This window comes from Chrysemys picta, chromosome 2 (genome assembly GCF_011386835.1).
Source record: "Chrysemys picta bellii isolate R12L10 chromosome 2, ASM1138683v2, whole genome shotgun sequence".
Taxonomy (NCBI): domain Eukaryota; kingdom Metazoa; phylum Chordata; order Testudines; family Emydidae; genus Chrysemys; species Chrysemys picta.
In genome coordinates, this window is record NC_088792.1 from 138,991,786 (window position 1) to 139,006,039 (window position 14,254).

General features: G+C 51.4%; 1 protein-coding gene across 3 annotated transcripts in view; it reads left to right on the forward strand.

Annotated features, from left to right (window-relative positions):
• Window positions 1-14,254, forward strand: part of LOC101940094 (uncharacterized) — a 45,213-nt gene that overhangs the window by 1,642 nt on the left and 29,317 nt on the right. For 2 of the 3 annotated variants that reach the window (XR_010598539.1, XR_010598538.1), the window contains exon 2: window positions 7,762-8,015. The gene's annotated coding sequence lies outside the window, so the exon portion shown is untranslated. Of the gene's footprint in view, window positions 1-7,761; window positions 8,016-9,109; window positions 14,072-14,254 lie in introns of those variants that run through there. The other variant, XR_257362.3, reaches the window with a different exon arrangement.

The following is a 14,254-nucleotide window of genomic DNA, read 5'->3' on the forward strand; positions in this document are numbered from 1 at the left end:
CTCCTTTTATTATTAAACTTTTAGTTTTAGTTACTAAAGGACAGGCATCAGTGTGATTATTGGGTAAGATTTGGGTTATATATTGACCTGGCTATGTGGTCGATCTCTTGGGATTAGAAGAATGCTATGTATGATGAAATTGAGACAATGGCTGTAATGCCTAAGGAGACTGCATCTTTGATTTTTTGCTAACCAGTGTGATAAGATGGAAGTTTACTTTTGTTTCTGCCTTGGTGTAATCTAATGATAGAAAAACCATCAGTTTGGGGTGAGTTTGACTTATTTCTCAGCAATTTTTTCTGAATTTGGCATCCTCAGCTGTGACTCACTAAGGCACAGTGACACTTGGATACAGTACTAAAACAGTACAACTGATATTTGTTGGTACTCAACTTCTAAAAATCCGGCCACTTTGAAAACATGGATGTAGGTGCTTAACTTAAAGTACTCAGGTTTGAAGATTTTTGACCTACATATAAAAGATACTATGTTTCATGTACATTGCAAAAAACCCACAGATGTTAAAAACCAGGGCCGTCCTTACCCATACACAAACTACGCAGCTGCGTAGGGCACCAGGTGCCCTACGCAGCTGCGTGCTGCTTCAGCGGCCAACCCGATCCCCCAGCCGGCTGAGCTGGCCAGGAAAGCTACCCCTGCCCCACCTCTTCCCACCCCTGCTCCGCCCCAGCCCTGCCCCTGCTCCGCCCCAGCCCTGCCCCCATTCCACCCCTTCCCCAAAGCCCCCACCCCTGCTCCGCCCCAGCCCCACCTCCACTCCACCCCTTCCCCTGAGCTACGTACTAGGGGACTGCAGCAGGGGTCGGGTGTGCCCTGCACTCACCAGGCGGCGGGAAGTGGAGTGACCCAGCCCGCTCTGCCGGCTCCCAGCTGTGCCACCAATGAGTGCTGGGGGGCGGTTCCTTCCTGCCCCCCAAGTCCCAAGGCTGGGAGCCAGGGGAGCGGAGCAGAGTGGGCTGGGGCTGGATCACTCCACTTGCCCGACCTGCAATCACCAGGCGGAAGGAAGTGGAGCGACCTGGCCCCAACCCGCTCTGCTCCGCCAGCTCATGCTGGGGGGCGGTTTCCCCCCTGACCCCAAGCCTGCTCCTGGGCGCTCCCCCCCGAATAAGCATATATTCATAAAGAATATGGGGTGTAACGTCACACAAGTAGTCTACCAAGTTTCCATACCCAGGCTAGAAATCCCTTTAGCCTGGGATCAGCACTTCCCCAAGTTCAGTCTTTGTTCCTGCCGGAGGGAAAGGAGGCTCGCTGCCAGCTCCCAAGGAGGGACAGCCTGTGCTCCAGGATCCGGGAGCCAGCCAAGCCGGGATGCGCCCTGACGCCCAGACCGAGTACGTCACGGAAGGGGAACAGACCAGAGGACCCCCTGAAATGGAGGATCCAGAGGTTATGGTAGGAAGTGACCCAGGGAAACTTTAGAAGAAAACAGCATTAGAGCTGCACAGAGGCTTGGTTTGTTTTGGGCGGATCCCCAAACTTGCTACTAACAGGGCCCAGGACCTGGAGGAGAGGGTGGGCCCGGGTCCCCCTACCCCTCCCAACCGCCTGCCCCCTGGGAGGGGGAGTGGCCCAGCACGAAAATCACATGGACTCCGGCCGCTAAGCCGCACTACCCTGCCTGCGAGGGGGGTCATATGGACTCTGGACATTGGGCCACACAGCTCTGACGTTTGGGGCGAATTACATGGACTTCGGCCATTAGGACTCACTACCTGGACAGAGGGGGTGATTGCGTGGAGAGAGGCCATTAGGCTGCATCTGGCCACCTGCATAGAGGCAAACGTGCGGACTTGGAGTGGCAAGGCTCCAGCAACCCCGCCCCTGCCCCAAAGGGGCGGTAAGGTGCTAGGCCCGACACCGATACCAACAAAAACAAAACTAAAAGACTTGTCAGTGGTTAGGTTACTGGTGCACTGATATCACTGCTTGTCATGCTGACCAATATTGCCTCATTGTTTTCTTGTGTTCCCCTGTCAGTCTGTATTCATCTGTTTTCTCTTGTGTCAGATTGCTCTTTAGGGCAGGGACTATCCTTTTGATTTGTGTTTTGTTCAGCACCTAGCACAATGGGGTCCTGGTCCATGACTAGGACTCCTGAGCTCTATGATAATACAATATATAAACAGTAATAATATAGCGGTTGATCTGCTTCACGGTTATAAACAACAAATAGTACACTGAGGCAATCATTCCCAAAATTTTGTCAAGAGCCTAATCCTACAAAGGTGATTAGCGCACTAAATACCTCACAGGACTGGGTCCTGTGACTCAGGGCGTTACCTATATGTTGTCACGCTGCTTGTGAGTGGCCCAGATGGGAGCCACAGCAGCAAAGCATTGTGAGGCACCTAAGGTTGCAGGTCAGGGGGGAGACAGCCCCTTACTGGTCTGGATTGCACTTGGGAAGGTCGTATGCAGATATGTAGTACAACATGCAAGGCTGCACCTCAGGCCCCTCTACACTTGGCTGGTCTCAGTTTACTCACCAAGCTGCCCTTATCTGGACACTCTTCGTATCAACGTCCAAGAGCTAAGGGCGTCATATCAAGGGGTGGGGGCAGAGACTGTTTGTTTTCACAGACAACAACGCAGTGATATTTTATCTCAGACAGCGAAGAGCTCACTCATCCCTCCCTTGTCAGGAAGTGGTTCACTTGTGGGAATTTTGTATATCCATTCAATCAACCTTGAGACCTCTAACCTGCCAGGGACATAAAACGAGCTATCAGACCATCTGAGCAGGTCATTTTTGAGTCATCAGGAGTGGTCTCTCTGCCTGGATGTACCTATATGCATTTTCCAGCGGGGGATGAGGGGGGGGAAGACTCTCCAGGTATACCTATTTGAAAACATGTCCAAAAGAAAATTTCATCAGTTCTTCTCCCTGCAAGGCCACAGTCCAGACTCTGTCACAGATGACTTCCTATTACCCTTGGGACAAAAAAGCTTTACTGCACTTTTACCCCAATCCCACTCCGACACAGAGTGCTACTAAAGATCAAGAGGGATGACACCCAGGTTATATTAATAGCCCCAGTGTGGCCCCGCCAACATTGGTTTTCTACTCTATCGGACCTCTCAGTGGTAACTCCAATCTCACTCCTGTTGCATCCGGCTTTGATCTCCCAAGACCAAGGTTGGCTGCGTCACCTGAATCTGCAGAGCCTTCATTTAACGGCCTGGAAGCTCCATGGCTAAATTCCAAAGAGCTGGTTTGCTCAGAGCAAGTTCTTCATGTCTTACTAAGTAGTAGAAAGACTTCAAACAGGGTTGCCTACCTTTCAAAATGGAGGTGGTTCTCTATCTGGGCTTGTCAAACTGGAGTCTCAAGTCTGATGCCTTGATTCAAAATATACTAGACTATCTGTTGCACCTGAAGTGATAAGGCTTAACATGTGCAATCACCCAAAGAAGAAAAAAATATTACTAACCTTTCGTAATGGTTGTTCTTCAAGATGTGTTGCACATGTCCATTCCACAACCCACCCTCCTACCCATCTACATTGGAGTTATCCAGAAAGAAGGAATTCAGAGGGCTCAGGATCAGCTGGGCCCTTTATATCAGTGCCTGGCAGCAGAGGGCATCTCAGCTGTCCTGATAGGTACCACCAAGGTGCGTACGCCAAGAGTGGAATGGACACATACAACACATCTCTAAGAACAACAGTTATGAAAGGTTAGTAACTGTTTTGTGCACACCCATGCATTCTATTATCCCAGAATAGGTATCAAAGAACAGGTAGAAAATAATGGAGAAGGGAAGTTCATGGAGAATCAATTCCCAGTGAGTCTCTTTCACTCTGCAGAAACATTTCACCTTGAGAAGATACACAATGCTGTCTCTCTCAACCAGTCTCGTCTTTCCGATTTTCAAAGTAAATCTGCACAAAATAATGAAATTACTTTTTTCTTTGTGTGTGCAAAACATGGCAAAAAACATAAACATCTCACCTAGAATTTTACTACACCGTCAGCATGGCAAGGAGACTTTCTCTGACTCACCAAGACCTTGTTTGGTTAGTTGATTTTTTTTCTAAAGATAACTTGTTGGGCCTGCTAACATTTTCCCATTCCTAAAGTTCCATATGTTCATAAATTTGTATTAGAGCAGGGGTCTCAAACTCAAATGACCACGAGGGCCACATGAGGACTAGTACATTGGCCCTAGGGCCGCATTACTGACACCTCCCCCCCGCTGCCACGGCCCCGCCCCCACTCCACCCCTTCCATGAAGCCCCGCCCCTGCCCCGCCTCTTCCCACCCCTGCCCTGCCCCCCATTCCAACCCCTTCCCCGAAATCCCCACCCCAACTCTGCCCCCTCCCTGCCTGCAGGGTGGGCAGGAGGGGTGTGGCAGGGGCTCAGGGCAGGGAGTTGGGGTGTGGAGTGCACGAGGGATGAGGGGTGCGGCAGGGGGCTCAGGGCAGTGAGTAGGGGTGTGGGGTGTGGTGGGGGTTCAGGGCAGGGGGTCGGATGCAGGATGCGGCAGGCAGCTCAGGGAAGGAGGTTGGGGTGCAGGAGGGGTGTGGCAGGGGTCTCAGCAGTGGGTTGGGGTGCAGGAGGGGTGTGGAGTGCGGCGGGGGTTCAGGGAAGGGGGTTGGGGTGCAGGGTGCAGCAGGAGACTCGGAAGGGGGTCAGGGTGCAGGGTACGGCAGGGAGTCGGGGTGTGGCAGGGGGCTCAGGGCAGTGGGTTGGGGTGCAGGAGGGGTGTGGCAGGGGGTCGGGGTGCAGGATGCGGCAAGGGGCTCAAGGCAGGGGGTTCGACTGCAGGAGGGATTCGGGGGCGGGCTCTGGCCTGGAGCGCACCGGGGGCAGGGCAAGCTCCCTGTATGCCTGCCTGTCCTGCCCCTGTGCCGCTCCGGGAAGCGTCTGGAACATGGGGGATCAGGGGCACAGGGGTATGTGTGTTGCTGTTGCTTCAGGCACCGCCCCCAGCATCTCCCATTGGCCGGGAACGGGGAACCCCGGCCAATGGGAGCTGCTGGGGGTGGTGCCTGAAGCAACATCAACACACACCCCTGTACCTCTTCTCCCTCCAGGTTCCGTCCGCTTCCCGGAGCGGCGCGGAGGCAGGGCAGGCAGGCAGGCTGGGAGCCTGCTCTGCCCCCGGTGCGCGTCGGGCCGGAGCCGCTCTAGGTAAACGCTGGGGAAGGGCGGGGGGGCCGCGAGGAGCTCGTGGGCCGCAGAAAATAACCTTGCGGGCCGCGTGTTTGAGACCCTTGTATTAGAGGGACAAGGTGAGTGAGGTATTTTTTTTTTTTTTAATTGGACCAATTTTTGTTGGTGAGAGAGACAAGCTTTCGAGCCACACAGAGCTCTTTTTCAGGTCTGGGAAGGGTACTCACAGTGTCACAGCAAAATGCAAGGTGGAACAGATTGTTTAGCATAAGTAGTTAGCATATGTTGTAAGGGACCATTCAAGGTAGGGTGGCCAATTAACTGCAGAGATGTTAACAGGCCATTCTTGAATCCCCAGTGGTAAGCTGGAGCCGGTTCGCAGGAACCGGTTGTTAAATTTAGAAGCCCTTTTAGAACCGGTTGTCCTGCGCGGGACAACCGGTTCTAAAAGGGCTTCTAAATTTAACAACCGGTAAGTTGAAGTGACCCAGAAGTGTAGCTGGGGGGAGCAGTCACTCCCCCTGAGCACATTATCCAAATGTGGCGCCTTAGGCGCCAACTCCGTGGGTGCTCCAGCTCCCCGCCCCGCCCCCAGCTCGCCTCCGCCTCCTCCCCTGAACGCTCCGCCCCGCTTCTCCCCCTCTCCCCCGCTTCCCGCGAATCAGCTGTTTGCGCGGGAAGCCTGGGAGAGTGGAGAAGCAAGCGGCGGCTTCGCGCTCAGGCCCAGGGAGGCAGAGCGGAGGTGAGCTGGGGCGGGGGGGCCACCCGCGCCGCAGCAGGTATCCCAGGTGGGGGGGCATGCAGGGGAACTGCTTCCCGCCCCAGCTCACCTCCCCTCCACCTCCCTGGGCCTGAGCACAAAGCCGCTGCTTGCTTCTCAGCCCTCCCAGGCTTCCCGTGCGAACAGCTGATTCGCGGGAAGCAGCGGGGCTGCGAGCTTGGCCTGACCCGGTGCTCCAGGCGCTGCATGGCGGTGGCGTGGCCCGGCTCCAGCCTAGCGGCACAGCTGTAATGCCGCCAGCCATCTCCAGGCAGCGCTTTAAGGGGGCAGGGAGCGGGGGAGGAGGGGTTGGATAGAGGGCAGGGGAGTTTGGGGAGGTGGTTGGGGGTGGGGGTGGATAGGGGTCGGGGGGTCAGAGGGCGGGGAACAGGGGGGTTGAATGGGGGCAAGGGTCCCAGGGGAACAGTCAAGAAGGAGGTGGGGTGGATGGGGCGGTGGGAGGCAGTCAGGGGTTCCAGGAGCGGTCAGGGGACAGGGAGAAGAGGTGGTTGGATGGGGCAGGGGTCGCAGGAGGCCATCAGGAATGAGAGGAGGGGTTGGATGGGGCGGCAGGGGGCAGTCAGGGGACAGGGAACGGGGGTGGATGGGGCAGGGGTCCCGGGGGGGAGCGTCAAGGAACGCGGGGGTTGGATGGAGCAGGAGTCCCAGGGGGCGGGGGGCAGCATGACCCCCTTGTGGGGTGAGGAGGGAACCGGTTGTTCAGTTTTTGGCAGCTCATCACTGCGTATCCCCCTTGCATCTGTACCCTAGTTGTGTTAACCTAGGGCTCAAACCTAGCATCCCAGGACCCTGAGGGGCTGGAGGATCTGAGCCTATGTTAAGCTGGCACCTAGGGTCAGAGCCCTATTGCTTTCGCGTGTGCCTGTGGCCCCAGCTTGTCTCTGGTCTTGGAAGTGCTCTGGATGTATCCAAGAATTCCTTGGAGCAACTTCCTTAGTCCTCTCTATGCCAACAATCTGTGGCGCACTCTATTGCAAATGGAAGCCACACCTCCCTTTGCAAATGGCAGCAGCTCAGATCAGAATTAACCCATTGTCTGCTGCACAGTGGTTTGCAAGCACACTATCAGAGAGCTTGCAGGGTTTTCAGTGGAGACAGATCAGAAGAAGGTTTTTGCAAAGAGCTGCTTCCTGGTCACAAGAGCACAGCTAGATTTTAATGCTTGCTTCCTGGGCAGCCCTGCTCATGCAGCCGGGGACAGGGACGGACGGACAACAGAGAGCAGAATGGGAGCCAAGCAGCTGACCTGCAGGAAGGGAGAGCAGCAAAGTTCCCGGCTCAGCATGACTAGGGGAGGGATGACTCCCTCCCCCCACACAATACCCCAGCCACTCCCCCTCCCTGCAGGGCAGCTGCTTGGTCCATGCTCCACTTTCTCAGTCGCCCCTGCATGTGCAGGGGCGCCTGGTTAGCATGCACTGTCAGGGCAGTGAGTGGGATCCAACCCCAAAACTTTCCCGCAACCTCCCATTGTGGTGGAACTATCTGCTGGTGCTGATTTTGGTCCCTGAGGAGTAGGCTGAAAGGACTTCTCCATTAAAATCATCTTGAGGTGGAGATCTCTGTCATGTTTTGCCCTGGCTTTAAGATTACTGCAGTGGGACACAGAAAATGGACATATGATGAGTGGCTGTCTGACACAGGCATCGCCTCATGGCAAGAGTCACATCATTTAAACCTGGGCGAGCTGGGCATTGTGTCTGTTAAAGTTTCCCAACGGGGAAAGGGTGGAAAAAATATCAGAAACTTAAAAAAAAAATGTTTTTAAAGAACACTAGCTAACTAGCTAATTAAACAAAATTTACTAAACTACAACTAATCTAACTTGTTCTATAGAGAGAAAAAATGAAGAGCAATGTTGCCACTGAGATCCGTCTGCAGCTGAGGATGGTTAAGAAGGAATTGAAGGGTCGGGTCGTGTGTGTGCTACATGAGGCACCAACAGCACTGTGAGACAACTTCTGTGCATGTGCGTCTCAACCGAGCACTGCTACGGAAAATCTCCGATCTGCGGCGCAGGGATGCACCAACACCTAAAGTGGAGCACCCACAGGTACATACATCTTGAAGAACCATCGTTACTGCACAAGGTGAGTAACTTCTTCTATGTCAAACTTCAAAACAGACCGAAAATAAATAAATAAAAACCAACCATACAAAACCACCTACATTGCACATCCCATTTTAAAACTTACAAATTGTCAAGTTTCATTTTAACAATTTGACAGCCCTGGAGACTGATGTCCTAATTATCCTCAGAACGGGTGCACAGGGGCATTTTCCTGCCAATGTGACTCAGTATAGTGGTGGAGAGCGCAATTATCAAATTAGATGATAGTTCACTATAAAGCCTTCTCAAACTGCAGTCATTCTACTGAAACAGCCACCAAAGAAGCTAATTATGTGGTCTATGTACTCATGGGCTCCTTATGCGCACCTGAGTCCCATCAGTATCACCGTCATAGTTAGGAAACAGGATTGGCAGTAGAGTTTTCCCACAGTGCAACACGTTTGTAGGGTTAGAGTGTCGACACTGGGCAGGGGGACACTAGGCACTCTGGGATAGGGTAACTTTGACTCAGGTGTGTGCACTGCAGTGTGGATGCCAGAGCCTTAGGCTCTTCAAGGAGTGTCCCTGTGGATGCTCCACTTTAGGTGACTCTGCATGCCAGCACTTGTAATTGGAGATTTTTAGTAGCAATGCCTAGTTGGGTCACACATGCGCTGTCCCCGTCTCGTGCTGCCTCATGTGGTTACATAGTGTGGTGTTATTAACCCCCTCCCCTCCTTTCCTTCTCTACCACCCTCAACTTGAGACAGAGCACTTGGCAACGCCTCTGAGCTTATTTTTAGTCTAGTGTTAACTTTAGACTACCAGTTAGAACCCAGTTCGTTAGTTCATAATTTACTACCCTATCTCTTCCCCGTTTATATTTTTCTTTAAAAAAATTCTTATCTTAGCTGTTTAAATTCAGTTATTAGTATACCCCTTAGTATAGTTATAGTGAGGTGGAGTGGTCTCCCTCTGGACTTGAGAGCGAGAGACCATTGTCATCCCGTGGTGGGCACAGCCAAACCCGCACTGCCTCCCTCACTGGAAATACTGGGGCAGGGCAGGAGGTATAAAGGGAGGGCCCTGCAGCTCAGTCGAATGGTTGCCAAGAAAGGAGACACCTATCTCTAGCCTGCTGCAGGACTCCAGAGCTGAACTTGTTCTGTGCAACATCCTGCCCTCTGGAGGAGACCAACCCTGGAGAGAAGTTGACAGGACTGCCATCCACAGTGCACCCTGAGGAGACAGAGGACCCTTGGACTATGGAACCCCCACGCCCAGACTGTGGTAGGAAATAGCCCAGGGAAGCCAGACTTTGGTCTGGTTTTGTTGCCGGAGCACAGGTCAGTGTGTTTCGGTAGGTTCCCCGCTGACCCAGTGGTGGAACCCTTCATCACTTTCAGGGCCCTGGGCTGGAACCCAATGGAGCAGGGTGGGCCCAGGTCCCCCTAATCCCTGCCACTAACTTCACCCCTATGATGCTGCTCTATTCCCCCCTAGGCCAGAAGGCCTATGCATTGCTTGTGGCTTGCCCCAGCCATGAGACTCTGGGACCCAGATGGTTTGTTTCCAGGCTGTCTTAGCTTGAAGGCTTAGGCTAAAGACTGCTACCTGCTCTGCCCTGCCCAGAGGGCCAGAACTTCCCTTATAGACTGTTAATTGCCCTCTGCCTCAGCCAGCAGGCTGTCCTCTAAAGACTGCTTATGGTCTGCCCACCTAAAGGGCCAGAGCTCTAGACTCTTGATTTGTAGCAGCCCTAGCTGGGAGACTCTGGGCTAAAGACTGCTTACTGCTCTGTCCCATCTGAGGAGGCTAGGGAGCTACAGACTATTGGCTAGGAGGCTACCAGCTATAGTCTGCTTATTGCTCGGCCCCACCAGTGGGACCTGAGCCTGAGTGCTGCTGTCTGATGCAGTGAGGCAGAGTGGCCTCCCTCCCCACTTGAGAGCAAGGGACCACTACAATAGTATAGTTACCCTCCCTCATGGGAAAAACCCTATTCTAAGGGGCATGCCTGGCACCCTGGGTTTTAAACTTCGCTTCAGTTGCTGGTTGTCTAACCTGGTCTCTGACCGGCACGCCCAATGTGTTTGTTATCTTGGCAAGACACAATTCCTCAAAAGTGCTCCCACTGCCACAATTTGAAATCCCCTGCCAGGAGGGCGAGAGATATAAAGCTAAAACTCCTCATGAGGGAGAAGTCTCTGCATCCAGCATCTGATCCTGGATACTGGACCCCTCCTGGTCACCAGTCTCCAATGGCGACATTTGAAAGAGATTCCCCACCACCGTCTCAAAGGAAGGGGCACTTCTCCCAAAAGGCAACGAAGAAATGGGCTCCGACATCCCCGTCTCGGGAAGCCGCCAAAAAGAGACCCCCTCCTCCCCCATCAGACTACTTCAGTACTATCCGCACCAATACCATCCACCTCTGAGGTAGTGGGACCATCTGGTCCCGTGGGTACCATGCGAGCAAAAGACCCAAAGTGGACTGTCTCAGAAAAAGTCAAAAAAAAGCGGGGGGGGGAACCTACCAGCCTTGCCTCGGTACCATTGGAGCTGCGTAAACTTGCGGCAACGAGCAGCTGGGCAGCACTATGCTCTGTGGTGCCACCTCGTGCCTCCACAGCACATAGCGCATGATTCTTGGCACTGATAACCACAGTAAAGGGGCCAGTACTGCCAACAACACCTCCTTGGTACCAATGCTCTCAGTACTGCAGTAGTTTCTCCGCCATAAAGATCTGGTCTCCTCGGCACCAGAATCTCCACTCTTCTGTACCGACCCTACGCCAGCATGCTCAGTACTGTGCTATCTTACCACACCACCCAGATCAGTTCCTCCCTGATCCAGTGACGAGGAGGATTATGATGGGCAAGTCTACTCTTCCCATCACTCCTTGCCTATCCACACAGCTACCAGACCAGCTCCGCTAGAGGATCATGAATACCACCCCAGACCTGAAATTCAAGGGTGGTACAGATACCATGGATGCCACCACCAATGCCATTCCCACCACAGTGGCCTTACTGGGACCGAGGGGAAGTGTACCACCAACACTACCATAAGCCTCCCAGCCCACACTGGGAGAGGTTGAGGCATTCTCCATCACCCTCTGTACCTGGTCCCTCTGAACCTCCAGAAGAGGCAGTTGAGGAACTGGAGGAGACATTGGATCAAGAAGTCACCCTAGCTGCCAGTTTTTCATCTTTCTCTCCAGATGAAGCTATCCTGCCCTCACCACCCACGTCTGGGGATGATTTTAAACAGTTCCAAGAACTGTTCAAGAGGGTCACAAATTCACTGGAGATACGGCTGGAAGAGATTGTGGAGTCCCAGCATAAGTTGTTCGATATCCTCCAGATTTCAACCTCTTCCAGGATTGCCCTCCCAATAAAGAAGGCTCTCATGGATCCAGCCAAAACCAGTTCCCAGACCCCAGTAACAATTCCACCCACCTGCAAAAGAGCAGATAAAAAATGCTATGTACCTTCCAAGGGAATGGAATTTCTATTTTCACAACCTACACCAAACTGTCTGGTGATAAAAGCTGTGAACGAGCGGAACAGACAACAACTTTCCAGATCCACCCCATCTGACGGTGATTGGAAGAGATTGGACCTTTTTGGTCATAAAGCTTACTCTGCAGTGACCCTACAATTCAGGATCGCAAATTATGAAGCATTAATGGCCAAATCCAATCACTCCAATTACTCAAAAATGTCTGATTTATTGAGCACATACCTGAGGACAAAAAGGGAAAATTTTAAGTTTTTTATATCTGAGGGTCAACTACTAGTTTGCACAGTTTTACAAGCTTCACTGGACTCAGCAGACACAGTGGCACGCTCCATAGTAATGTGATGAGTTTCCTGGCTCCATCTCTCCATCAAGGCTGGCTCAGAACAGTATATCCCCCACACAGACACAGTATAAACAAACGTCTTACGATGTCAACCAACATAAAAAAATTCTCTACATTAGTGGGCTCAATCACCCAACATTTGCACAGGAGTTCCCTTCGCACAGACCTCTCCATCAATGATGCTCATTACAGATGCTTCTCTGCTAGGCTGGGAAGCACATCAGCACAACCACACAATCCAAGGCTACTAGTCTGCATCAGAATCAACACTACAGATAAACCTACTGGAGCTGTGGGCAGTCCACAATGCATACTCACGCTTCCTATCCACGATCAGGGACAAGACCATGAAGATGCTGACAGACAACATCACCTGTATGTTTTCTATAAACCGCCATGGAGGGGCACGGTCACACTCCCTATGCACAGAAGCCATCCTACTATGGAACTGGTGTATCTGCCAGAACATTGACATCTCAGCCTCCTACCTACCAGGATGCCAAAACCTATTGCAGATGCACTGAGCAGAAAAATTTTCTAGGACCATGAGTGGGAAATAAACACTAGGGTACTGCAGGACATATTCAAACAATGGGGTTCCCAACTATAGACTTATTTGTGACAAATCAGAACTCCAGGTGCCCACATTTCTGTTCCAGAGCGGGACTGGGACCCTGTTCTATCAGTGACACTTTCTTCCTAAAATGGGATACACATCTACTGTACGCTTTCCCCCCCGACCCCTCTCCTATCCAGACTCATACACAAGCTAAGGACCGACCAGTCCAGAATCATCTTGATAGTCCCCATGTGGCCCAGACAAATGTGGTTTCCTTACCTCTTGAAGATGTAAGGAGTGAGCCCACCATGCACTCTTCCACATCTACCTCATCTTCTGTCTCAGGATGCAGGCCAGGTCTACCTCCCAAATCTGGCAAGACTCCACGTGAATGTATGGTTACTTCATGGTTCTGAGATAATGAAATGACCTGTTCAGAAGAGGTAAGGGACATTCTTTTAAACAGCAGAAGGTATACTACATGGTATACCTACTTGCACAAATGGAAGAGATTCCATGTATGGTGCCAAAATAGGCAAACAATGGCAACTACCTGTCCTTTACCAATGGTATTCAACTATGTATTGGAGCTCCAACAATCTGGCCTCTCAATGAGCTTGATCAGAGTACACCTTGCGGCAATCAGGGTTTTCCACCACAAAGTGGATGAGTTCTCAGTCTTCACCCCCCTTTACTACTAAACGCTTCCTTGAGAGCCTTCGTAACCTTTACCCTGAAATATGGGCCCCTACTCCATCATGGGGCCTCAATCTGGTGCTGCGTTGTTTTACAGGGGCCCCTTTTGAACCATTAACAACATGTTCACTTCTCTACTTTCGATGAAGGGTGGCCCTTCCTCATCGCTAGCACATCCACTTGATGAGTAGGGGAACTGGGGCCCTTCATTGCACAGTCCCCATACACAATATTTTTCAAAAACAAAGTTACCCTAAGACCACATACAAAATCCCTACCTAAAATAGTTTCATTATTCCATTTGAATAAATCCATCCATCTCCCATTGTTCTTCCCAAAACCTCTTGGGAACAAATGAGAAGCAATGCTTCACATCCTGGATGTCCGAAGGGCGCTAGCTTTTTACATTGAAGGGACAAAATCTTTCAGAAAGTCACAAAAATTATTTCTCTCCATCATGGAACGATCTAAGGGAGATGCCATATCCAAACAGAGGCTGTTGAAATGGATCTCTGGTTGCATTGATTTTTGGTATTGCCAGCAACAGTTACAACCCGCACCAGGGACTTGCACACTGTCCACCAGAGCACTCTCTACATCAATAACCTTCCTCAACAATGTGCCTATCATGGATGTCTGCAAAGCAGCAACCTGGGCATCCACCCATACGTTCACACAGCACTGTGCCATAGAGCAGCACTTGTCATCGGACGCTCTACTCTGACTTGCGGTTTTATCATTCACCACAACTACAATTCTCAAAAACCTTCCTTCCAACAAGGGACACTGCTGTACAGTCACCTAAAGTGCAGCACCCACTGGGACACTCCTTGAAGAAAAAGAGAAGGTTACTCACTCTGTGCAGTAACTGAGGTTACTCTAGGTTTTTATTGCTGTGTAGACAAAGTCTGTGTGGCTCAAAATCTTGTCTCTTTCACCAACAGAAGTTGGTCCAATAAAAATATTACCTTACCTATTTTGTGTTTCTAATATCCTGGGACTGACACGGCTACAGTTTCACTGCATACATAAATCTGTATATCAGTTAATCAACTTTTCTCAAAAAGGGTCATGTAACTTTTGAGATACTGTGCTTCCATAAGTTAACATACCTATTTTTTCAACCCAACTTTCGGAGATTTGTTATTTTCACAA